We start from the raw sequence: 25,413 nt of genomic DNA, 5'->3' as shown, positions 1-25,413 counted from the left end.
GGTAACTGTGAAAAAAAAAAAATCATTAGTTAACATTCATTCCCCCGGGAAGGCTCCGAAGAGGAATCCCGAGGGAAAGGAACACAAGAATTACACAACAGGCACGAGCCCCCACAACCACTTACACTCACGGAAGGAGAGCTGTAACCAACACAGAATTATAACAATTATAATTATGTAACTATGTAATTAAGAAATTTAAAAATGAATGTACACTAAAGAACGAAAACCCCGAAAGGAATCGTTCTACAAAGCTGAAAAATCAACAAATACAATTAGATTCATAAACTAATTGAGACAAAACGTACGGCGTAGCAACCCCCCCACACGGGAAGGAAGCTACAAAGGCGTAGTAAAAGTAATCGTAGTATAAGGGTGAACGACCTCAAGAGAGAGAGAGAGAGAGAGAAAGACCGAAGTCAAACTCAATCGCGACCCATGAAATTACACCATGGTGGCCTAACTGCCGAGGGCTCCACGGAGATATCGTACACTACACACACAAACACAAACTCTGAAAAGGAAACTTACTGATTTCTATACTCAAATATATACATAAACATGAGAAAATGTTTACATATATATTGAGTAAAAGAAAAGTAAGTGATTAAGTAAAGACAAAACAAACAATGGCTGCCAAGCGAGGACAAAGACAGAGACGTCTGTCCATGTCCGAGCCAAAAGTGAAAGTGAAGCAATTCACCGGTGTGTGAGGGGGGAGGGGTAGCTAGCTACCACTCCCCTACCCCCCTGCTAACTAGCGCGGGGGTAATACATCCTCGTTAAATTCTAATGGCTCGCCATTTCAGCTACGCTAGAAGGTAAACCCAATGTAAATAGCGTGGTTTGTATTTCGGTTACGGAAAAAATGTGTTTTATTGCCACTTTACCTAAGAGACAGGCCAACGCAGGTGTAGGATTTGCTACGCCAGGAGGAGACGGATGATCGGTGAGAAGGTAGACAAGGTGTTAACATGTTTTTCAAATAAATATTCTCTCTCTCTCTTTTTTTTCTCTCTCTTTTCTCTCTCTCTCTCTCTCTCTCTCTCTCTCTCTCTCTCTCTCTCTCTCTCTCTCTCTCTCTCTCTCTCTCTCTCTCCCTTGTTCTTCACTGTTAGTGTTAGAGACGTCTATCAATTTTTTCAGAGAGAAAAAGAGAGAGAGAGAGAGAGAGAGAGAGAGAGAGAGAGAGAGAGAGAGAGAGAGAGAGAGAGAGAGAGAGATTAAACAAAAATGTGTTGTGTACATATGATTTTTAACAGCGTCAACGAGTTGAAAGACAATCAAATGTAACTAAAAAAACAATATCAGCAAATCTGAATTCCTTTATTAACTAGAACAAATATTGATACAAACACACTTGTGTGCATATGCGCAAACACACACACACGCAGGAGGAGACCCAATCGGCGAGGAGGTAGAGATGGTGACTGCGACAACGTACCGTAACTTACACTATGGAAACTTTAATCTAACTTAGCTTATTTATTTTTTTTTATTTTTATATTTCATATTTTTTACAATTTTTTTTCTTTTGATTTTTAATTTTCATCACTTTCAGTGACGAGTTACGGTACGTTATCGCAGTCACCATCTCTACCTCCTCCCCGAACGTCTCTCTTACTGCGTAGCAATTCTTGCACCTGTGTGTGTGTGTGTTTGCGCATACGCACACGAGTGTGTTTGTATCAATATTTGTTTTAGTTAATAAAGGAATTCAGATTAGCTGTTATTACAGTACTTTCTTAGTTACATTTAATTGTCTTTCAACTCGTTGACGCTGTTAAAAATCATATGTACTCTAAACACATTTTTGTTTAATATCTCTCTCTCTCTCGGAAAAAAAATAATAAACGTATCTACCACTATAACAGCGAAGAAGTACGAGAGAGAGAGAGAGAGAGAGAGAGAGAGAGAGAGAGAGAGAGAGAGAGAGAGAGAGAGAGAGAGAGAGAGAGATTTTATTTAAAGAACATGTTAATGCTATGTTTAGAGAGAAACAGAAAAAGAAAGAAGTCTTATTTAAAAGAGCTTGTTAATGCTATCTTGGTTTTCTTTGCTTCACTTTTTTCTTTCTTTCTGTTCATCACGCTGGCCCTTCTCACAATTGATCGTTGCCAACAATCTCTTTGTTCTTTATCCCTATCAACAAAAGGCGTTCTATCTCTTCCAGGGTATTGCTACGATGTCTTGTAATAATTGTGATCCCCTTCGATGGTTTATCTGCTTTAATGGCTGCCTTCAGGTTGATGATCCTCGAGATCATAGGCCTATTCCGGCCATATTGTTTAGCCATACAGTATCACTCACATGCACGCTGCTCTCATGTTTTTCTATAATTTCTTGCTTTAATTCCAATGAAAGAATTGCCTTCTTCCTTTTCTCACCACTACCTGTACTGAAACTTAGCTCCTTAGGCACCATGATTATAGGTAAAATCAAAAAGGAAATGTGAGAAAAGGAAGAAAATAAGCACTATTAATAACAGACCAAACAGAGGACAACCACACGATACACACAAGAACAGAGAACTGAGCAGTCGACGCTCAATGGCGTAATGTTTACTTCGTATGTTGGAGCAACACTTCGGGTGTCGAAGCAGAAATTTGGTTGAATTTTACTTCGTATGTTGGAAAATTCGTATGTTAGGACATTCGTATGTAGAGGTTCCGCTGTATATACAAGTATAAGAAAAAGTAAGTAAAAGACAAAAATTAATGGCAGTCTAGAATAGGCGAGGAGGGAGAGAGGAAACAACCGCTCTCAATCCGAGCCAAAAGTAAAGTGACTAAATTACAGGTGTGTGAACGGGAGTAGTCGCAAGCTACCCCCCCCCCCCAACCCGGCTAACTAGCGGTGTGGGTAGTTTACCCTCGCTAAATTTTAATGGCTCGTCATTTCAGTTCCGCCGAAAGTATAACCTCTAATAAATATGACAAATTCGGAGATAATTTGTATTTTTCCTAACCATACAAACCTTAGCTATTTACATGGGGTATTACTTTCGGCGTAGCTGAAATGACGAGCCATTAGATTTTTAACGAGGTAGGGGAGCGGTAGCTAGCTACCCCTCCCCCCTCACACACCGGTGAACTGATACACTTCGCTTAGAGGTAGGACTTCACGGGGGACAGGGCTGGCGGGCAAGTATGTGTAAATAGCTAAGGTTTGTATGGTTAGGAAAAATACAAATTATCTCCGAATTTGTCATTTGTTCCGTAACCGAAATACAAACCACGCTATTTACATGGGGTGACTTAATCCTTAGGTAGGGTGGTAAGTCCCAGCCTTACTGGCTTTGGCTTTGCCCGGGGACTCAGGATCCGAGTGAGTAGCACTCGAGATAAGGAGTCCCTACACCTCGCAAGTTCCTTGCTCCGCAAGGAACGTGCGGCCTACATAAGCTAGTGTGTGAAGGAAAGAAGTGTGACTCGTCCTAGGAAGTTGACCTGAAGTCCTTTAGATGGAAATCTAGGCTAGGACGTTCCCAATACCACCTCGTCAGGGTATGGGGGACGCGACAGTATTATATTAATACTAGGAACACAAGGAAGCATGGTTTACCTGCAGTGGTTTGAAGTCAGCTGTGCAGAGAACCCAGGATGCTGCTTTCCCCAAGAGAGGGGAGGATGAAGAAAAGAGTAAGGTCCAGACATACTTTTTCATTCATGCAGACTAAAACCGGGTAACAATGCCCTCAACCTTCTGCTACTTGTCCATTAAGGAGCCTGAGGTTAGACCAGCTGTTGTGCAGCCACCACAGGGCCGATAGAGAACGTATCGAGCCTCCTGTGGGTCACGTCCTGCAGGTAGTGGGCTGTGAAGGTCGTTTGACGCTTCCAGACCCCAGCTTGTAGAACCTGCGTCACTGAGAAGTTTCTCTTGAATGCCAGGGACGTAGCGATGCCTCTGACATCGTGTGCTCTCGGGCGACGTGATGGAGGAGGGTCTGGATTCAGGGAATGGTGGATGACCCTGCGAATCCAAGCCGAGATGGTGTTCTTAGTGACCCTCCTCTTCGTCCTCCCTGTGCTCACAAACAGGGCTTGCACTCGAGAACAAACTGCAGCTGTTCTTTTCAGATAGAGCCTCAGACTCCTTACTGGGCACAGTAGGAGATGGTCAAAGCGAGCAGGAACACCGTCTTCCAAGTCAGGTGACGATCAGAAGCCTGGCGTAATGGTTTGAACGAAGGTCTCTTAAGAGAACTGAGGACACAAACCACGTTCCATGGAGGAGGTCTCACTTCCAGCTGATGGCAGGTAAGCTCGTAGCTTCGTATGAGTAGGGAAAGTTCCAGCGAGGAGGAAATGTCCATTCCTTTCAGCCTGATGGCCAGGCTTAAGGCTGAGCGATAGCCTTTCACCGCCGAGACCGAAAGGCGCATTTCTTCCCGCAAATACACAAGAAACTCCGCTATTGCTGGAATAGTGGCATCGAGGGGAGAGATACCCCTTCCACGACACCAACCACAGAAGACTCTTCACTTTGCCTGATAGACCCCTGCAGATGACTTTCGCAGGTGTCGAGACATCCTCTCCGCAACTTGTTGCGAAAAGCCTCTCTCTGTGAGGAGATGCTGGATAGTCTCCAGGCGTGAAGCCGAAGCGATGCTATGGCTTTGTGGAAGATGCTGCAGTGTGGTTGCTTGAGTAGCTCGTGTCGTGGAGGAAGCTCTCTCGGGAGTTCCGTCAGGAGCTGCAGAAGGTCCGGGAACCACTCTGCATGATGCCATAGCGGAGCTATTAGGGTCATTGACAGGTTGACCGATAGTCTGGTCTTGTTGAGCACCCTTCTCATCAGACAGAACGGTGGGAAGGCGTAGACGTCGATGTTGTCCCATCGTTGTTGGAAGGCATCTTGCCAGAGTGCCTTTGGGTCCGGGACTGGGGAACAGTACAGCGGAAGCTTGAAGTTCAAGGCTGTCGCGAACAGGTCCACCGTCGGGGAACCCCACAAAGTCAGGACTTTGCTGTCTACTAGAGGATCCAAAGACCACTCGGTACTCACTATCTGCAATGCTCTGCTCAGACTGTCGGCGAGCACATTCCTCTTGCCCGTTATGAAGCGAGCCGATAGTGGAATCGAGTGGACTTCGGTCCATCTCAGTACTTCTACTGCAAGATGGGATAGCTGTTGTGAAAAGGTAACTCCCTGCTTGTTGATGTAAGCCACCACCGTGGTGTTGTCGCTCATCACCACCACGGAGTGACCCGCCAGGATCCATTGGAACTGTTGAAGTGCCAGATATACGGCCTTCATTTCTAGTAGATTTATGTGGAGGTACTTTTCTGATTCTGACCATAGGCCTGAGATCCTGTGGTTCAGAACGTGGGGCCCCCACCCTTCTTTTGAAGCGTCCGAGAACAGCATCAAATCCGGGGGGAGGACGAGAAGATCCACTCCCTTTCGAAGGTTTTCGTCCGTCACCCACCACTGAAGGTCCGTCCATTCCGCAGGAACCATAGCGACCAGGATGTCCAGGGAATCGTGGCCTTGATTCCACCGGGACTTGAGCCGCCATTGCAGGGATCATATCCTGTGCGGCCATTTGGAACCAGACGGGCTAAGGAGGAAAGGTGACCTAGGAGACGTAACCACGATTGGGCTGGAAGCTCTTCTCGTCTGAGGAAAGGATCTGCGACCCTCCTCATCCTTGCTATCCTGTCGTCTGATGGAAAGGCTTTGTGGAGATTGGTGTCCAATATCATGCCTAGATACAGTATACCAGTCGTTGAGATGGAAGCAGAGAAGACTTCTCGAGATTTGCCATGATCCCTAGATCTTGGCAAAATCCCAGAAGCTTGTCTCGGTGTCGAAGAAGGGTCGACTCCGAGTCTGCCAGGATCAGCCAGTCGTCCAGATAACGGAGGAGACGGATGCCGATCCTGTGTGCCCACGAAGATATCAAGGTGAACACTCTGGTGAAAACCTGCGGTGCTGTGGAGAGACCGAAACACAGCACCTTGAACTGGTAGATCTTGTTGTCTAGGCTGAATCTCAAGAACTTCCTGGAAGACGGATGGATTGGGATCTGGAAGTACGCGTCCTTCAGATCCAGTGTATACATGAAGTCTTGCGGTCTCACTGCAAGTCTGATCGTGTCTGCTGTTTCCATGCTGAACAGAGTTTGTTTGACAAACTTGTTCAGGGCTGAGAGGTCGATGACGGGTCTCCAGCCTCCAGACGCCTTCTTTACAAGAAAGAGTCGACTGAAGAAGCCTGGGGAGCCGTCGACGACCTCCTGGAGAGCATCCTTCTTGAGCATGGTCTCGACTTCTGCCCGAAGGGCTAACCCCTTTAACGATCACATGGCATAGGAGCTCAACGACACTGGATTCGCTGTCAGGGGAGGAAGAGATGTCGTGAACGGGACGCGATATCCCTGACTGATCACAGAGATCGTCCAGGAATCGGCCCCGAGTTGCTGCCACCTGCAACGCGCCCGAGTTGCTGCCACCTGCAACGCGCAACTTTGTAGGCATCCCCCACTGGTGGACATGCAGGGGGATTGCCAATCCTAGCGTTTGCGGCCTCGGCCGCTCCCTCTAGGATTCTTGCCTCCCCTGGAGGACTTTCCACCCTTCTTGTCTTTAACAGGAAAGGGCTGCTGTTTGGACACCTTCGTCTTTGCTGCTGGCGCCGGTTTCGTCAACTTGGACTGGCGAGGTTGTTGGGGTGCTGGAGGTTTGTAGGGCTTAGATGTAAGAGCCCTTAGGAGGAGAGAATCGTGGTTCGATTTCCTCCACCTCTCAGCTGCCAGTTCCACATCCTTGGGCTCAAATAGGCTCTTTCCTAGGATGGAAGAGTGTCTGAGCTTGTGGACATCCACGGCTGGGACCTTCGCGTGGAACCTCTCGGTCACCGCATCACATCGTTTCAAGATCGAGTTTGCCCACAAGTTCGAAACTTGGTGGGCCAGAAACTCGATGGTATGTGTGCCCGAGAGGAGGAAGGTCTCCAGGGCCTTCCTGGTGCTTTCCTTGGAAAGATCTTCGGAACACAACAGGATGCCCAGAGACCCTAGCCAGACATCCAGCCACGAAGTGGCCTGCATGGCACACTTTGCGACCTTCTCCTGACTCAGGATCTTCGTTGCCGAGAATGTCACCTGCCGGTTGGAGAGTCTCTCAAGAGAGACTCCCCTGGTAAGCTCTTCCACGGAGTGGTGAAGAGGAAGAGCTAAACAAGGCTCCTCCATGATCTCGAAGTACCTCCTCTGTTGGACACGAGGAGGTGGGAGGAGCTTGTTACCAGCAGAGGAACGGCTGGAGGAGGCGAGTTCCGCAAGCTGGCCCTCAACCTTATCTCTGGCACTCTTCACCCCTTGGGACCAAGGCAGAGTCGCACTGGCCTTAGAGGGTTTTTGAGTGCCATAGACTTGGTCCAGAACCGTATCCTTGCCTTCACGAGGGGCGGTCTCGGGGTCCTTGAACTTGTTGAGATGCCTCATCAAAGTCAGGACCTGCCAGAAGGCGTGCTCTGAATCATGCTGCTCTCCTCCTGGTGAATTGGCAGCAAAGTCTCCTGTCCCCAACTGCTCTACTTCTGGGGACACGTGGACGTTCTCCTGGGGTCTCGCTGGCTCTGGTCGAATCCTTGAAGAAGACTTCGGGACGGTCTTCGAGTCCTTAGGTTCCCTTCTAGGAGGGATGCAGGACTCCAGCAAAGAAGTCTGAGGGCTCTGCTCCGCCCCAGTACGCGACGATTCTCCTACTCGTGGTGGGGTCTCTCCCATTGGTGCGGTGGGAGAAGGTCTCACCTCGGTAGATTCTCCTGAGGACGGAAAAGCTTCGTCCACAGGAGAAGGAGAGAATGTCTGAGGGAGGGAAAGAGCCTTCCTTACAGACTTCTTGGGGGCCAGTTTGACCATAGGAGAAGTCACCACGAACTCTACTCCTCTCTTCCTCTTCAGTGGGGACGCTGGTTTGAGACCCAAATCAGCGAAGGCAGGCTTAACAGCCTGGACGACAGCTCTGATAAGGGACCCAAACCAAGGCTGACGACTGACAGACTCAGTGTTAAAGACTCCCACTGGAGGGAAGGGGATCGGGCGATCCTTTGGAGTAGACACCACAGGGCCTGCCTGAAAGGAAGAAGAAGAATGGTGCTTAGACCTCTATGAAGACTTCCCCTCCTCCTGCGAGCGCGCTGTCCTGCGCTTGCGGGGGGGGGGGGGGCGTGAAGATGACGACCTGGTTGTGAGTGCTTCTGGAGACTCGCTCGCGCTGTGAAACCCGTCGGGAATCGCGCTTGGGGTCGCGCGCGGAGATGAAGGCGCGTGAACGCGCGGGCGAGGGTGCGCGTGGGCGAGGATGGGCGAGGAGTGCGCGTGGGCGAGGATGGGCGAGGGTGCGCGTGGGCGAGGATGGGCGAGGGTGCGCGTGGGCACACGCGGCCGTAAGGGCGAGCGTTGGTGGCCGGGCGAATGACGGCGCGCAGGCGAGCGATGGCGCGAAGGGCGATCGTGCTCAGGAGAGATAGCACGTGGGCGCGTAGGAGACCTTCAGCGAGCAGGATCTTGTGCGCGCGGGTGCGCTGAAGAATGCTTGCGCGCAGGCGCGCAGGAGATCGCTGGCGCGCTGGTTCACGGTCCGGAGCAGGCGGCTGGGACGCAGGGCCAGCAGGAGTAGAGGGGGCTGCTCGTGGGCACGTGCAGGAGACTTTCCGTAAGCGCGTGGGCGTGTAGCGTCTCGTCCAGCTCTGGAAGGGCGCAAAGGCGAGTGCGCACGATGGCGCGAAGGCGAGGGCTGACGCGTGGGCGAGCTCCGAGGGTGCGCAGGTGATCGCGGGCGAGAAGGAGAAGGAAGAATCTTCTTGCCTGTGCCCAGATCCGCGGATCGTGGGCGCGCAGGTGCGCGCTAACGCGCAGGAGAAGATTGCTGGCGAGCTGGAGGAGATCGTGAGCGCGCCTGGCGCGTGACAGGAAGAGGGCGCGCAGATGTGCGCTGGTGAGTAGGAAATCGCTGGTGCACAGGAGAACGCTGGCGCGTAGGCGAGCGCTTGCGAGCAGGAGCACGGTGACGAGCAGGAGAGCGCTAACGAGATGACTCTGCCTCTTTCGCAGGAGATCGCTGGCACGCAGGTAGGTCCTCAGCAACAGCAGGAGAGCGCTTGCGCGCTGCTGCGCGCAAGCGAGCAGGAGAACGTGGGCGCGCAGGTGAAACCTGGCGCTGAAGAGACTTGCTCACATTGTGAGACAGTCCTTCTGCCTCGAAGGGACTGGAAGCCGTTCGAAAACGGGGTGCGGGGCGCCCACAGCGCGTCAGCTTCCAGGAACGGAGAAGGAAGGTCCACAGGTCTGGTAGGCGTTGGAGATTGCGAACGATCTGCAGAGAGGTCCAGAGATGCAGCTGCAACGGTCAACTCACGTCAAGGAGGAACCTCTGCGGGAGACGTCGAGGGCGAAGAACCGAAGAGGTGCCTCCTAACTCCCTTGTAGGGAGAAGGAAGGCCTCTACGGCGGAGAGAAGGGCGAGCCTTGCGGCGAAGACGACCTCTAGGAGCAGGCACACCATCGTCGGTCCTCCGAAGAGGAGTCTCTGTCAGTGAACTCCCCCGAGGGGGAGAATCGCCCGCAGGAGAGACCGTTGGACTCAGCTCCTCCCTCGAAGGATGTTCGGAGGGGGAACTGAACCTTCAGCTACATCAGCAACCAAGGCAGGGGTTTGACCCGACCCGTCGGAAGCCTCTGCCACAACAACGTCGACGATTGACAGAGGATCTACCTCCGCTATCACCGGCGACTGCTTGACAGCTGCTCCCTATTGGATCAAAGTCAAACAGGGCTTCCCTGGAGGGCGAACCCTTGGGCCCCAAGGAAGCCTAAAGCTGCAATAAATCATCATTAGATACAGAGTTATCAATATCCTCTCCCGGAGGAGGAGGAGGAGCTGCCTCGCTATGGGAGGCAACTCCCTCTCCCGAACCCCGAGGTTGGTCAACAAAAGAATGGCCTACACTACCACTCGCCGGCCTCTCACGAGAGACCCATCGAGTGGGAGCTTCAGAGGAGGTTCGGGCAGTGGAAGAAGAGTCCTTGGAACTTTCCTTCTTCAAGGCAACCCTTGAAGGAGAAAGATCCCGCTTAGACTTCTTCCGTCGCCGGGAAAACCTCTCCCACTGGGAGGTAGACCACTCCCTGCACTCACTGCAAACATTGTCTCCATCACACCGTTGACCTCTGCAGTACGGACACAAGGTGTGAGGGTCCGTCACGACTGCCGACATGAAAGTCCCACAAGGGCGGTCCGGTAAGCCAGGGCACTTCCGCATGATAGAGGTAGAGGCCAACTTGCGAACACACTCTGAAAGAAAAAGCAAAAAGATTAAGGCTGTCAAAATGCGAGGGTGAGGTAGACACGTCTGACCGTCACCTACCCCCTCGCTAACTAGCGAGGGGGTAGTAAACCCTTGTTAAAAATCTAATGGCTCGTCATTTCAGCTACGCCGAAAGTTATACCCCATGTAGATAGCGTGGTTTGTATTTCGGTTACGGAACAAAGGCCAGTTTCATTGCAGTTGAAGACTTGTTGGGGGATGAACCCACGTCGGGCGATAACTGAGGCAAAGATTGTGACGAAGTTCGCCGCGGCTTTCGAGTCAGAACTTGCTGCTTCCCCCTGCCTCACAACCGAGTGTATCCCAGTCAATTTTTTAAATTATCCAGCCAGCCACGACTGGCTTTGAAGGTTTCCGCTGGCGTCGAAGTCTCCCCTTTCTCGGCTGCTTGCTTCCCTTTCAAGTTATCATAGATTCTGCTGGCCTTTTCACATGTGATAGTCTCGGTCGCACTATCTCCCGCCAACTGTTTCTCCTTTATCCATATTAAAAGAAGCCTCTCCATCTCGTCGTGAATATCACAACGCAGCTTGAAGAGGATGGTTACTCCTTTGGAAGGCTTGGTGCTCTTTATAGCATCCTTCTGCTTGAGGATGATACATACAGTATAGTCGATGTGCTCCTCTCATATTGGCGCGTAAGCTCAGTCACTCTTATGCCACTCTCATGTTTTTCAATTATTTCATGCTTCATCTTCATTGTCATCATACGCTTTTTCTGTACACTAGTTTGCACTCGCTTGCTTTGGACCTATTGCTTATTTAATTAATTATGCACTGATTAATGCAAAAAACACATAATAAAACAAAACGCTACGGCCAATGCTCGAAGATAACTTTACGCGACGGAGATCCGACGTGGAAGATCGAGTGATGCTGTCCTGGTGAGAAACCTCTCACACACTCAGCCACCTGGCGAGCGCATAGGGAACTGCCTCGTATCCCAAATTTTTCCTCGTATCTCAGGACAAAAATTTGCTCGGAGCTCTCCTCGCATCCCAATTTCCTCGTATGTTGGGACGCTCATATCTCAAGGTATTACTGTACATGAGTTTTTTAGTGGAAATGATCAAAGTAAGACCTGTCAAGGCAGAGTATCTTTAAAAAGAAAAAGAAAAAAAATTTGTCAGGGCACCTTTAATGCTGTCATCATGACTTGCCATTCAAATTAAGGATGTTATTATCCACATTGAAACATCTAAATATTTTGATAGATAGTGCTTATGATTAGAGAATCTGGAAGGTTTGTAGATTGATGGACACAGGCTAGCTCAAGCACTAATTTGTTCTATCTTAGAAATATGTTAACTATATATATATATATATATATATATATATATATATATATATATATATATATATATATATATATATATATACTGCATATACAATGTATGCATGTATGTATGTATGTACATACATACATACATACATACATATATATATACATATATAAATATATACATATATATACATATATATATATATATATATATATATATATATATATATATATATATATATATATATATATATATATATATATATATATATACTGTATATATATATATACTGTATATATATATATATATATATATATATATATATGTATATATATATATACTGTATATATATATATATACTGTATATATATATATAAAAGAAAGATAAAAATAAGTATACATGGGTAAGAGTGGCAAATGGAAGAGTAGTAGAAAGGGCATTAATGGATTATGTGTTGATAACTAAAAGAATGTTTGGAAGATTGAAAGACGTGCACATGTTTAGGGGTATGGCTAACGGTATGTCTGATCATTTTTTGGTGGAAGGAAAATTAGTTGTAGCAAAAGAGTGGGGGAATAGAGTAGGTGGATGTAAAAGGGAGCTAGTGAGGGTTGAAGAGCTAATAAAACCGGGGGTAAAAAGTAAATATCAGGAAAGGTTGAAAATGGCATATGACGAGGTGAGAGTAAGAGAAACTGGTAATTTAGAGGAGGAGTGGAAGTTAGCAAAAGAAAATTTTGTTGGGATTGCAAGTGATGTATGTGGCAAGAAGGTTGTTGGAGGCAGCATGAGGAAGGGCAGTGAATGGTGGAATGAAGGAGTGAAGGTAAAAGTGGAAGAGAAAAAGAGGGCTTTTGAAGAATGGCTGCAGAGTAATAGTATAGAGAAGTATGAAAAATATAGAGAGAAAAAGGTGGAAGTAAAGCGCAAGGTACGTGAGGCAAAGAGGGCAGCTGACCTGAGGTGGGGTCAGGGACTGGGTCAGTCATATGAAAAAAATAAGAAGAAGTTTTGGAAAGAAGTGAAGAGAGTAAGGAAGGCCGGCGCAAGAATTGAAGAGACAGTGAAAGATGGAAATGGAAGGTTGTTAAAAGGAGAGGAGGCAAGGAAAAGGTGGGTGGAATATTTTGAAAGTTTGCTGAATGTTGAGGATGATAGGGAGGCAGATATAATTGCTGTTCCAGGTGTTGAGGTGCCAGTGATGGGAGATGAGAATGAGAGAGAGATTACAATAGAGGAAGTGAGGAGAGCACTAGATGAAACGAGAGTAGGAAAAGCATCTGGTATGGATGGTGTGAAAGCTGAGATGTTGAAGGAAGGGGGTGTGACTGTACTTGAATGGTTGGTGAGATTGTTTAATGTGTGTTTTGTGTTGTCAATGGTACCAGTAGATTGGGTCTGTGCATGTATTGTACCACTATATAAGGGTAAGGGAGATGTGCATGAGTGTTGTAATTCAAGAGGTATTAGTTTGTTGAGTGTAGTTGGAAAAGTGTATGGTAGAGTACTGATTAATAGGATTAAGGATAAAACAGAGAATGCAATCTTGGAAGTACAGGGTGGTTTTAGAAGAGGTAGGGGTTGTATGAATCAGATTTTTACAGTTAGGCAGATATGCGAGAAATATTTAGCAAAAGGTAAGGAGGTGTATGTTGGGTTTATGGATCTGGAGAAAGCATATGATAGAGTTGATAGGGAAGCAATGTGGAATGTGATGAGGTTATATGGAGTTGGTGGAAGGTTGTTGCAAGCAGTGAAAAGTTTCTACAAAGGTAGTAAAGCATGTGTTAGAATAGGAAATGAAGTGAGCGATTGGTTTCCGGTGAGAGTGGGGCTGAGACAGGGATGTGTGATGTCGCCGTGGTTGTTTAACTTGTATGTTGATGGAGTGGTGAGAGAGGTGAATGCTCGAGTGCTTGGACGAGGATTAAAACTGGTAGGCGAGAATGATCATGAATGGGAGGTAAATCAGTTGTTGTTTGCGGATGATACTGTACTGGTAGCAGACACAGAAGAGAAGCTTGACCGACTAGTGACAGAATTTGGAAGGGTGTGTGAGAGAAGGAAGTTGAGAGTTAATGTGGGTAAGAGTAAGGTTATGAGATGTACGAGAAGGGAAGGTGGTGCAAGGTTGAATGTCATGTTGAATGGAGAGTTACTTGAGGAGGTGGATCAGTTTAAGTACTTGGGGTCTGTTGTTGCAGTAAATGGTGGAGTGGAAGCAGATGTACGTCAGAGAGTGAATGAAGGTTGCAAAGTGTTGGGGGCAGTTAAGGGAGTAGTAAAAAATAGAGGGTTGGGCATGAATGTAAAGAGAGTTCTATATGAGAAAGTGATTGTACCAACTGTGATGTATGGATCGGAGTTGTGGGGAATGAAAGTGATGGAGAGACAAAAATTGAATGTGTTTGAGATGAAGTGTCTGAGGAGTATGGCTGGTGTATCTCGAGTAGATAGGGTTAGGAACGAAGTAGTGAGGGTGAGAACGGGTGTAAGAAATGAGTTAGCGGCTAGAGTGGATATGAATGTGTTGAGGTGGTTTGGCCATGTTGAGAGAATGGAAAATGGCTGTCTGCTAAAGAAGGTGATGAATGCAAGAGTTGATGGGAGAAGTACAAGAGGAAGGCCAAGGTTTGGGTGGATGGATGGTGTGAAGAAAGCTCTGGGTGATAGGAGGATAGATGTGAGAGAGGCAAGAGAGCGTGCTAGAAATAGGAATGAATGGCGAGCGATTGTGACGCAGTTCCGGTAGGCCCTGCTGCTTCCTCCGGTGCCTTAGATGACCGCGGAGGTAGCTGCAGTAGGGGACTCAGCAGTATGAAGCTTCATCTGTGGTGGAAATGTGGGAGGTTGGGCTGTGGCACCCTAGCAGTACCAGCTGAACTCGGCTGAGTCCCTGGTTAAGCTGGAGGAACGTAGAGAGTAGAGGTCCCCTTTTTTGTTTTGTTTCTTGTTGATGTCGGCTACCCCCCAAAATTGGGGGAAGTGCCTTTGCTATATGTATGTGTATATATATATATATATATATATATATATATATATATATATATATATATATATATATATATATATATATATATATATACATACATATATACTATATATATATATATATATATATATATACACACATATATATATATATATATATATATATATATATATATATATATATACAGAATACACATATATATATATATATATATATATATATATATATATATATATATATACATATGATTAGAGAATCTGGAACGTTTGTAGATTGATGGACACAGGCTAGCTCAAGCACTAATTTGTTCTATCATAGAAATATGTTAACTATATATATATATATATATATATATATATATATATATATATATATATATATATATATATATATATATATATATATATATATATATATATATATATACTGTATATACAATGTATGTATGTATGTATGTACATACATACACACATACATACATATATATATATATACAGTATATACATATATAAATATATACATATATATACATATATATACATATATATATATATATATATATATATATATATATATATATATATATATATATATATATATATATATATATATATATATATATATAAATACATATTTAACGGATTTTGAGCGAAGCGAAAAATCTATTTTTGGGTAAGATGGCCATGTCGTCCTGATGGAAGTTCCTTAAAGGCAGCTTCCTAGGGTATATTACAACTACGGCGATATTCCCAGAGAATTTACCTTAAGGTACCCAGAATTCTAACTCCTGGAGCGAGTATCCCTAAAAAAGACCTTAGGGATATCGTAAATATCAGCGGACGTATTCTTGACACGCCTCATAGCAATCTATACCCCGAATAGAGTTAACACTTCGTAGGGGTCAAATGGCAAGAAAACGAAAACGATAAGAAAGGGGGGAGCCGTTCGTAAGGCATCTCTCCTCCCCGGTTCGTAAGCGTGCCCTGCGCCGCTCGCGGCGCCATCTGTATTCCTTGTAGCGATACACGAGGTGCTACAGATACTGTATGTAGGGAGGGGTCCTACAGCCCTTTTCTTTTTTTTTTTTTTTTTGAAAAGGGACAGGGCGGGTCCATCAGGACGACATGGCCATCTTACCCAAATCGCTCAAAATCCGTTTTTTGGGCTCAAGCCATGTCGTCCTGATGGAAGTATACCAGAGCATTACTGTATCTGTGGATTCTCAATACGTGCCGTACTCCTCAGGAATGTTTCTTAGTCAACTCGACTGAAAGACCTAAGATGTTACCGTTATACATCTTTTCACTAATCATAAGCCATGAAAGCGCTTCCTGCCCCCTACAGGGAGGAGTCGTACTAGACTCTAGAAACGAACGAAGAGTACATATACCTATGTATGAATCACTCGCAAGCCAATACAATATAGTGGTCTCACTCTATATGAAGTTAAGCATAGTCCTTACGGAACTACAGCATCCAAGGGAAAAACCCCGACCAGCACCCTGGTCGAAGTAGAAATAGACAAAAAGGTTATATCTGCGTAGGATTAAACTTGCTGCCGCCACCGTCCTCAGAGAAGGGTGGAGCCCTTTATGCTAAGGAAAGTATAAACCAGTGCAACAAGGCTTGCATTAAGGAACAGGCTATTATAGATATCCCCGATTAATATACATAGGCTGAATGCTCAATAATTAAAATGAAATCAATATAGGTGAAGGAGACGCAAGGTTCCCGAGAACAAGTTTATTGAATAACAATAAATAGACATGGTTACCACAATTATATACATATGATAGGTGGATGACCAACAATTTACACAAGTACCGTAGTGCATGGATGTATGGTTATCTGAAAGAAAACAATCAGGTCACTTGTCACATCCCAAGGTATCAAAGTTAAACGTCCATGTTACTATCCACTGACATTAGCGTCAGAAACGCTCGGCACACCTGTCTGTACTTGTGCTACAATCACCATAACGCTGGAACAGTCACTGTGGGCTCCCAGAGCCTTCGCTACTAGTTATAGCAACGCATATAACTATACACTCACCCAAGAATCAAAGTCCCAATTAAATCCACTGTTCCTCGCAGAGTTAAACAGCAGGGTTAACGACGCAACCAACTGCTACCACAGACCTCTTTAGCTGCTCCACTTGCTTAGCATAGTGGCGAAAGAATACCCTGGAAGACTTCCAGCCAGTGTATGAACGAAGGTGTTCAAAATCCATAAAGTTAAAGAAGTTTAAGGATGAAGCAACTTTCCTCGGATCATGACCTGCGGGTGAACTGTCAGGATCCGCTCTGCGAATAAAATATGTAATTTTCGCCCTAAGTTGATTTAAAGATAAATTCGAGCCCGATGTTTCTCCTCTGAATAGTTGGCCCCCATGGAAGTCTGAAGTTCTACGAAGATAGACCTTTAGGCATTCTACGGGACATAGAGATGCATCTTCTTTCAGAGGGCAGATTCTCCAGGGACCCCACCTGTTGGTGGGCAACTCGTTCTTAGCGAGAAACGTAGGGTCCGGAAACAGGTTCAGTTCTCCCCCATCCAGGAACTGAACCCGGCCCTCCTCTCTCGAGAGGGCTACAATCTCACTAACTCTGGCCCCAGAAGCTAGGGCAAAAAGGAAGATCACTTTTTGAGTCAGGTCCTTCAGTGCACACTCCTCATTATCCAGTAATGAGGCAAAATGAAGGACTTTGTCTAAAGACCATGAAATAGGCTTTGGAGGAGCTGAAGGTCTAAGCCTAGCACAGGCCTTCGGGATCTTGTTAAACATCTCGTTAGCGAGGTCTACCTGGAAGGCATACAGAATGGGTCTTGTCAGAGCTGACTTACATGTAGAAATCGTGTTAGCCGCCAGCCCCTGTCCGTGGAGGTGGATGAAGAAGGATAGGCAGAACTCCGTAGAGATCTCGTGCGGATTCTTGTCTTTGACAAAGGCTACCCATTTCTTCCATGCTGATTCGTACTGCCTTCTAGTAGACTTGCACTTATATTCTTCCAGGAAGTCGATGCTATCTTTCGAGATTCCGAACCGTTTCTTCACCGCTAGGGAGAGAAAATCATGAGCTGCAGGGTCCGGGTTTTCTGTAATGAAGCGTAGACAGTCGACTTCTGGACTTGCTGGGACAGAACTGGGTCCGGGAGTGGTAGAAACTCTAGTCGTAGTTCCAGAGCTAGAGGGAACCATACACTGTTCGGCCACTTGTGGGCCACTATCGCTGCTACTCCCTTGAAGGATCTCAGTTTGTTGAGGACCCTCAACATCAGATTGTGAGGGGGAAACAGGTAGATCCTGGACCATCTGTTCCAATCGAGGGACATCGCATCTACTGCTTCCGCCAAGGGGTCCTCGTACGGGGACACATATCTCGGCAGCTTCTTGTTGTCCTTCGTCGCGAAGAGGTCTATCTGCAGTTCTGGGACTTGACTCGAGATGAAGGAGAATGATCCAGCGTCCGCGGTCACATTCCGGACTCCTTGAAGGTGAACTGCTGACAGGTGCCACTTCTTCTTCTGCGCCAGTCGGAATATGGCTAACATTACCTGGTTGAGAGGTGGAGATCTCGATCCCCGCTGATTCAGACTTTTCACTACCACCTCGCTGTCCAGCACCAACCTTACATGGATCGAGTGACGTGGGGATACTTTCTTCAGGGTAAGAAGCACTGCCATAGCTTCTAGAAAGTTTATGTGAAAAGTCCCAAATAGCTTGGACCAGGTCCCTTGCACTTTTTTCCGATGGGAGTGACCCCCCCACCCTACCTTTGAGGCGTCTGTGTGGATTGTCACTGACGGGGGGGGGGGGGGGTGGTTGAAGAGGTAGTGACCTCTTTAGACGACTGGCTTGAGACCACGGTCTGAGAAGACAACGTAGCCGAAGTGGGACCGGTCTCTTCAAGTCCCTTCGCTCTTTTGATGCAAAGGTTCTCCAAACTCCCGCTGCATCTTTTAGCTGTGCTCTTAGCACTGGGTCTGTTACTGATGCGAACTGAAGAGAGCCCAAAACCCTCTCTTGTTCGCGTCTTGATATCCTCTCGGAACCTAGAAGTCTCTTGACAGACCCCGCTATTTCCTTCCTTTTCGACATTGGAATGGAAAAACGGTGTGACACTAGATCCCAGTGAATTCCCAACCACTGGAACCTCTGAGCTGGAGAAAGACGAGACTTCTTTCTGTTGATCATGAAACCTAGATATTCCAGGAACTGAATCACCTGTAGGGAAGCCTGCAAGCATTCCGCTCTGGATGCTGCCCACACCAACCAATAGTCCAGGTAGGCTACTACCTGGAACCCTTTTAGGCGTAACTGTTTGAGCGCTGCGCTCGCAAGCTTCGTAAAGATCCTTGGAGCTATGTTTAGCCCGAAAGGCATCGCTCTGAAAGCATAAAGTTTTTGTTGTAGCTTGAATCCTAGGTAGGGGGAGAGACGGCGACTTATTGGAACGTGCCAATATGCGTCTGACAAATCGATGGAGACGGTATATGCCCTCTTGGGCAGTAAGGCCCTTATGTGTTGTAACGTTAACATCTTGAACTTGTGGTTCAATATGAACTTGTTGAGTGGTGACAAGTCCAGAATGACTCTGAGTTTCCCCGAGTCTTTCTTGGGAACACAAAACAGCCTCCCTTGGAACTTGATGGACTTTACCCTCCGGATCACCTTTTTCTCCAACAGTTCTTGAATGTACTCCTCCAAAACGGGGGTGGAGTGTTGGAAAAATTGAGGGCACAGGGGCGGAGTACTGTACCAACTCCAACCCAGTCCATTTTTGAGCAGGCTGTGGGCCCAGGGATCGAAGGTCCAGCGATCCCGGAAATACTGTAGTCTCCCACCTACCGGCGACACTTCACTTTGACTGCCCTGCAGTCTTGCCTCCCTGGCCGCGACCACCTCTGAATCCTCTTCCCCTAGAGGGGCGTCTCGCCGAACCTCTGGCTGCACCTCTGGGCTTTGCTCGAAACGTGGTCGATTGCCCTTCGAACACTGGATTGAATGCCGGGGATGCTGATGACACGGCTTGGGGTACCCATTGGAAGGTGGTCGGGGTCTGGGCTACCAGTTGTGGTACCGGAGGCAAAGCTGGCTGCTGCTGCTGCTGTCGTTGTGGTCTGAAAGGCTTGGCTGGACGGGAAGAAAACCTCGATTTCTTCGCCTTTCCTTTCGGCTGAGGGCCCTCATCAGGGGAAGACTTCCTCTTAAGGGACAGGCCCCACTTAAGGAGAAGATTACGGTTCTTAGTGGCTGCCTTGTTCACCACCTCCTTGACCACCTCGTTGGGAAAGAGATCTTTACCCCAGATGCTAGATGAGATGAGTCTCTTGGGTTCATGCCTCACTGTGGCCAAGGCGAAAACAAACTCCCTACAGGCCCTCCTCGCTTTGACAAAGCAATAGAGGTCCTTAGTCACCGTGGCCAGATGGATCTTGGCCATTATCATGAACATCTCAGGCATCTTTGGGTCGCTAGCCATTGTCTCCATGTTTGTCTGGAGAGACATCGAGGCTGCTAGACGCTCCTTTGTATCCAATTCCCTCCGTAGGAGGAATTCCGACAACTTGGGAAGGTTTTCGCCGAACTGCTGACCTGCAAAATCGGCGTCCAACTTCCCAACCGAGAAGGTGAGGTGTACCTCCTTCCAGTCCTTGTTATCCAACGGCAAGGGCAACGACAGTGGCTTGCATTCCTCCAGAGATGGACATGGTTTGCCAGCTTCAACCGCCTTCAAAACGGCCGCGAACCCTTTCTGCATAAAGGGGAAGGCCCTAGCCGGGGAGGATACGAAGGAGGGGTGCTTCTTACTCTAAGCAGCAACTTTAGAGTTTGAGAACCCCCTCTCCTTCAAAGCAGATGTTAAGGCAGCTTGAGCCTTGGAGTGATCCAGGATGATCACCTCCTTCGGTTCCGTCTCCTCCTTCAAGGCCGGCTCCTTCTTCAGACGGACATAACAGTCCGGGTATGCCCCTCTGCTGGGCCAGAATTCCACCTCCTCAAGGGGAACTGAGCCCAGTTTCTCCGACATGACGATCTTCCCGACCGTCATCGGCATGTGCTCGGCATATCTCCACGGGTTGGCATCCGAGCACAGAGGAAGGTCCTTCACATTGAGCTTCTTTGGAGGTCCACGTGATGCTGTGATCTTCTGCATCTGGAGCTCCATTGCAGCAGCCTTCTGATTATTCTCCCTCTGCATCTGTTGTATCATACCAACGATGGAAGAGAGAGCCTGTCCCAGCTCTGCTGGAAGAGCGGACGAGGTAGAGGGGATAGGTTCAGGGGCCTGAACCGGAACGTCTGAAGGTACGGGAACCTCTTCCTCCACGGCAATCGGATCTTGATCCTCCTCCTCACCCTCTGCGAGGAGGTCCTGTTCCGCACGGTCGGACAAGTCAGACATCTTGTCATCCAGCTGGATGTCCTGCATGGCATCCGCAACATCCTCCTCCACTGGGATCTGGACGAGAGGGATCTCCGGCCGAGGCTGGGGAACAACAGCGTCAGTAGAAGCCTTGGGAAAAAGGTATGCCCTCATCTTCTCATTAGGAAGATAAGGCCCAGTGGTGTTCTTCTGGAAACCCCTTACCCATAAACGGAGCTTCTCCCTCGCTGCATCCCTTGACTCCGCCGACCTAGGGGATTCAAAAGCCTCTGATAGCAGGTTAGTACACACTGCACATACCTGCGGATCCCAGTAGCGATGATCATCATTGGAGGCTGCGCAAGCCGCGTGCCTCCTACACGAGACATGTCCGCAAAAGTTTTTGCTGCGGACATTGCAGAAAACACTATCACATTTCGGATGCTCCTCCTGTAAAAGAAGAAAATTTCCATGAATATCAAGTGAATTTCAATTCACATGTATATATGAGCATTCACAAAGAATAAGGGAAAGACACCTACTTGTGAAACCCACACAATCACCTGTAGAAGCCCACCAGCCATAAAATCACGTAGTTAGTCTTTACTAGAATAACCAGAGATCATATTTCCCAAGGGAAATTAGGTGTAGCTCACACCTAAGGTAAGATTTTACCATTCTGGCTAGAGATGAAAAGAATTCTCTTTTTATCCTTATAAGGTGACACCAAGTGATTGCACAAGGCAACACAAGTAAGTTAGAAAAAACATTGTTGTAACCTACTATATCATGGTCTCCCTTGGTAGAATACACCACCCAAGAAAGAACTGATACAGTACATGAGGGTGGTGAGCCGGCCGGCTCTTGCCGGTCAGTACCCCCCCCCCTTTTTTCCAAAGGTAGGTCTCAAGTATACAACTTCAGATCACCCCTATTGGAGAGAACTCCAGTTCCCATGCCTGAACCGGCCGGCAGTGGTTGCCGGTCCGTAACCACCCGGGTAGCACCGTGTTGCTGGCCATCACTCTTAGTGGCCGGCTACCCGAGCAATGTAGCAGGCCGGCCGGCAGCGGTAAGCAAACCCTGCCGGCTGGCATCCACACCAGGTAGCGCTCGGCTGCCGGCCGCCATGAGTGGCGGCCGGCAGATGAGCAAAGAGACCGGCCGGCAGATGAGCAAAGAGACCGGCCGGCAAGGCATATAACCACCGCCGACCGACAGCAAGAGAACTAGAGAACACCCCCTACCGACAGCCGGCCCCTAGGCCGGCAGACGGCAAGGACAACACATAAGAAGACAACAGAATGAGTGCCGGGCTAAGAGGCTATGAACCTCTGCGCCCGGCACCCGAAAGAGTGCCGAGAGGAAGGGGAGACACTAAGTCAGGCTTCCTAACCACTGCTTACTGAATCTACAGACGGCAGCGGTTGAGGGACCAAGAAAGGACCGGGCAGCACTCAAAGATAGGGTCTCTGCCGGTCGGCACACTCTGCCGGCCGACAGGGGACCACGACAGTTCCCCATCCTAACCTAGGCTAGGTACGGATGTGAGACGACTGACACAAAGGAAACGTAAAAATAGAAGGGAAGGACAGAGGGTCCTATCCAACCTTGCCTTGGTTAAGGATCATTCCCAACTAAGAAAGCTCATCTCAGTCAGAGAAATCCAGGGAGGGAGGCCGGCACTACTGGCTGCCTCCCTAAAACCAAGGCAAGGAAGGAATTGCTATTCCGGAAAGGGAACATATCCCGAACCCGGAACGGCACAGAGGACAAGTCTGAGGGGTCACCTAGCGAAGGGATCAACTACAGGAACCCTACAAGGTAACCAAGGAGGATAAACCTCCTATGCCCGTGTCAGGCAGCGAGGGAGACTCTGCCCCACGCTAGCCCAACACGGACTCAGACTAATACACTGCTGTACTGTCCCCCTCTGACCCAATTCAGTTGGAGCAGGAAGGTACAGTACTACTCCAGCATAGTTATATTAGAAAATTAATTCAAACAAACCACAAGAGTTAAGCCTAAGGCTTAAACAGAGGGAAAGGGTTTGCCCCTTCCCCGAAGAGAAGGGAGCAAACGGGGAAACAGATAATATTATAATGACCTAAGACAACCTAGCCTAGGCACTAAGAGAATCGATTACCTAAATCACCGAAACTCACTCCAATACTATATTGGAAAATACTCGAAAATTGGCTTATATGTATAACGTTGCCTAACGCTTTAAGCAATATAAAATCACACTTGGAAGACTAATTATCATGCAGGAAGTACAAGGGCCCACAACTAGGCTACGAAGACTAGTGTTGGTCAGCCTAGGCAAAACTTTCGCCAGGCGCACTACTATCGCATCATAACAGAATTCCTAATTAAGCTAAGCAGCTAATTATTAAAGCGCAGGGGGCTGGGAACGTCGCTCTTGCTAACAAATAAATCCTATTCTAGCGAGCGACAGCGTCCAGGACGCCTCCAGCAGGCAACAGCTCTTGTATCAAAGATAACTCTTTTAATTACTTTAATTTTAAACAAGAGCCTACATTTATACATAAAAGAAATAGTACTCAACTTATCCGAAGCAGAAGAAGTTGGAGAAAGCATAATACGAGAGTAAATCCAAGATTTTGGTAGAAACACAGGGAAAAACACCGAGTTGTATAGCTACGCAAAAAGGAATACAGATGGCGCCGCGAGCGGCGCAGGGCACGCTTACGAAACGGGGAGGAGAGATGCCTTACGAACGGCTCCCCCCTTTCTTATCGTTTTCGTTTTCTTGCCATTTGACCCCTACGAAGTGTTAACTCTATTCGGGGTATAGATTGCTATGAGGCGTGTCAAGAATACGTCCGCTGATATTTACGATATCCCTAAGGTCTTTTTTAGGGATACTCGCTCCAGGAGTTAGAATTCTGGGTACCTTAAGGTAAATTCTCTGGGAATATCGCCGTAGTTGTAATATACCCTAGGAAGCTGCCTTTAAGGAACTTCCATCAGGACGACATGGCTTGAGCCCAAAAATATATATATATATATATATATATATATATATATATATATATATATATATATATATATATATATATATATACAGTATATATATATATATATATATATATATATATATATATATATATATATATATATATATATATATATATATATATATATATATATATATATATATACATACATATATACATATACATACATATACATATATATATATATATATATATATATATATATATATATATATATATATATATATAGTATACACGTATATATATATATATATATATATATATATAGTATACACGTATATATATATATATATATATATATATATATATATATATATATATATATATATATATATATATATATGTATATATATATATATATACACATACATATATATACACACACACATATATATATATATATATATATATATATATATATATATATATATATACAAATATGACAAATTCGTAGATAATTTGTATTTTTCCTAACGATACAAACCTAGCTATTTACATGGGGCAATTACTTTGGCGACAGCCGATGGCGAGCCATAAAGTTTTAACGAGGGTTTCCTACCCCACCGCTAGCTAGCGGGGGGGGGGGGGTACCTAGCTACCCCTCCCCCTCACACACACCGGAGAATACTCCACTTTACTTAGAGGTAGGACTTATCTTGGGGGACAGGGCTGGCGGGCACATAACTGTAAATAGCTAAGTTTGTATCGTTAGGAAAAATACAAATTATCTACGAATTTGTCATTTGTTCCGTAACTGAATACAAACCACGCTATTTACATGGGGTGACTTAACCCTTAGGAAGGATGGTAAGTCCCGGCCATACTGGCTTTTGGCTTGCCCGGGGATTCCATATTCGAGTGGTCAAGTACTCGGACAATAGGAAATCCCTGCTCCTCGCTGGCGGTTGTGAAACTGCCGCGGCCTATATAAAGTGTGTGCGAAGATGAAAAGTGACTTGTCCCAGGCAGTTGCCCTGGAGTCCCTCGGAAGGAAATCCAGGCTAGGACTCTCCCAATACCACCTCGTCAGGGTATGGGGACATGACAGTATTACACATAATACTAGGAACACAAAGAAGCATGGTTTACCTGCAGTGGTTTGAGGTCAGCTGTGCAGAGAACCCAGGATGCTGCTTTCTCCGTGGGAGGAGAGGATGAAGAAAAGAATAAGGGCCAGACAGATCTTTTCATTCGTGCAGACTAACACCAGGTAACAATGCCCTCAACCTTCTGCCACTTGTCCATCAAGGAGCCTGAGGTTAAGACCAGCTGTTGTGAAGCCACCACAGGGCCGATAGAAACGTATCGAGCCTCCTGTGGGTCATGTCTTGCAGGTAAGGGGGGTGAGAAGAAGGTCTGAGGCTTCAACATCCCTGCTTACAGGACCT

The sequence above is a fragment of the Palaemon carinicauda genome, chromosome 32, assembly GCF_036898095.1.
Source record: "Palaemon carinicauda isolate YSFRI2023 chromosome 32, ASM3689809v2, whole genome shotgun sequence".
In the NCBI taxonomy this organism is placed as follows: Eukaryota; Metazoa; Arthropoda; class Malacostraca; order Decapoda; family Palaemonidae; genus Palaemon; species Palaemon carinicauda.
The sequence above is the reverse complement of the archived record's forward strand: the minus strand, read 5'-3'. Positions refer to the sequence as shown.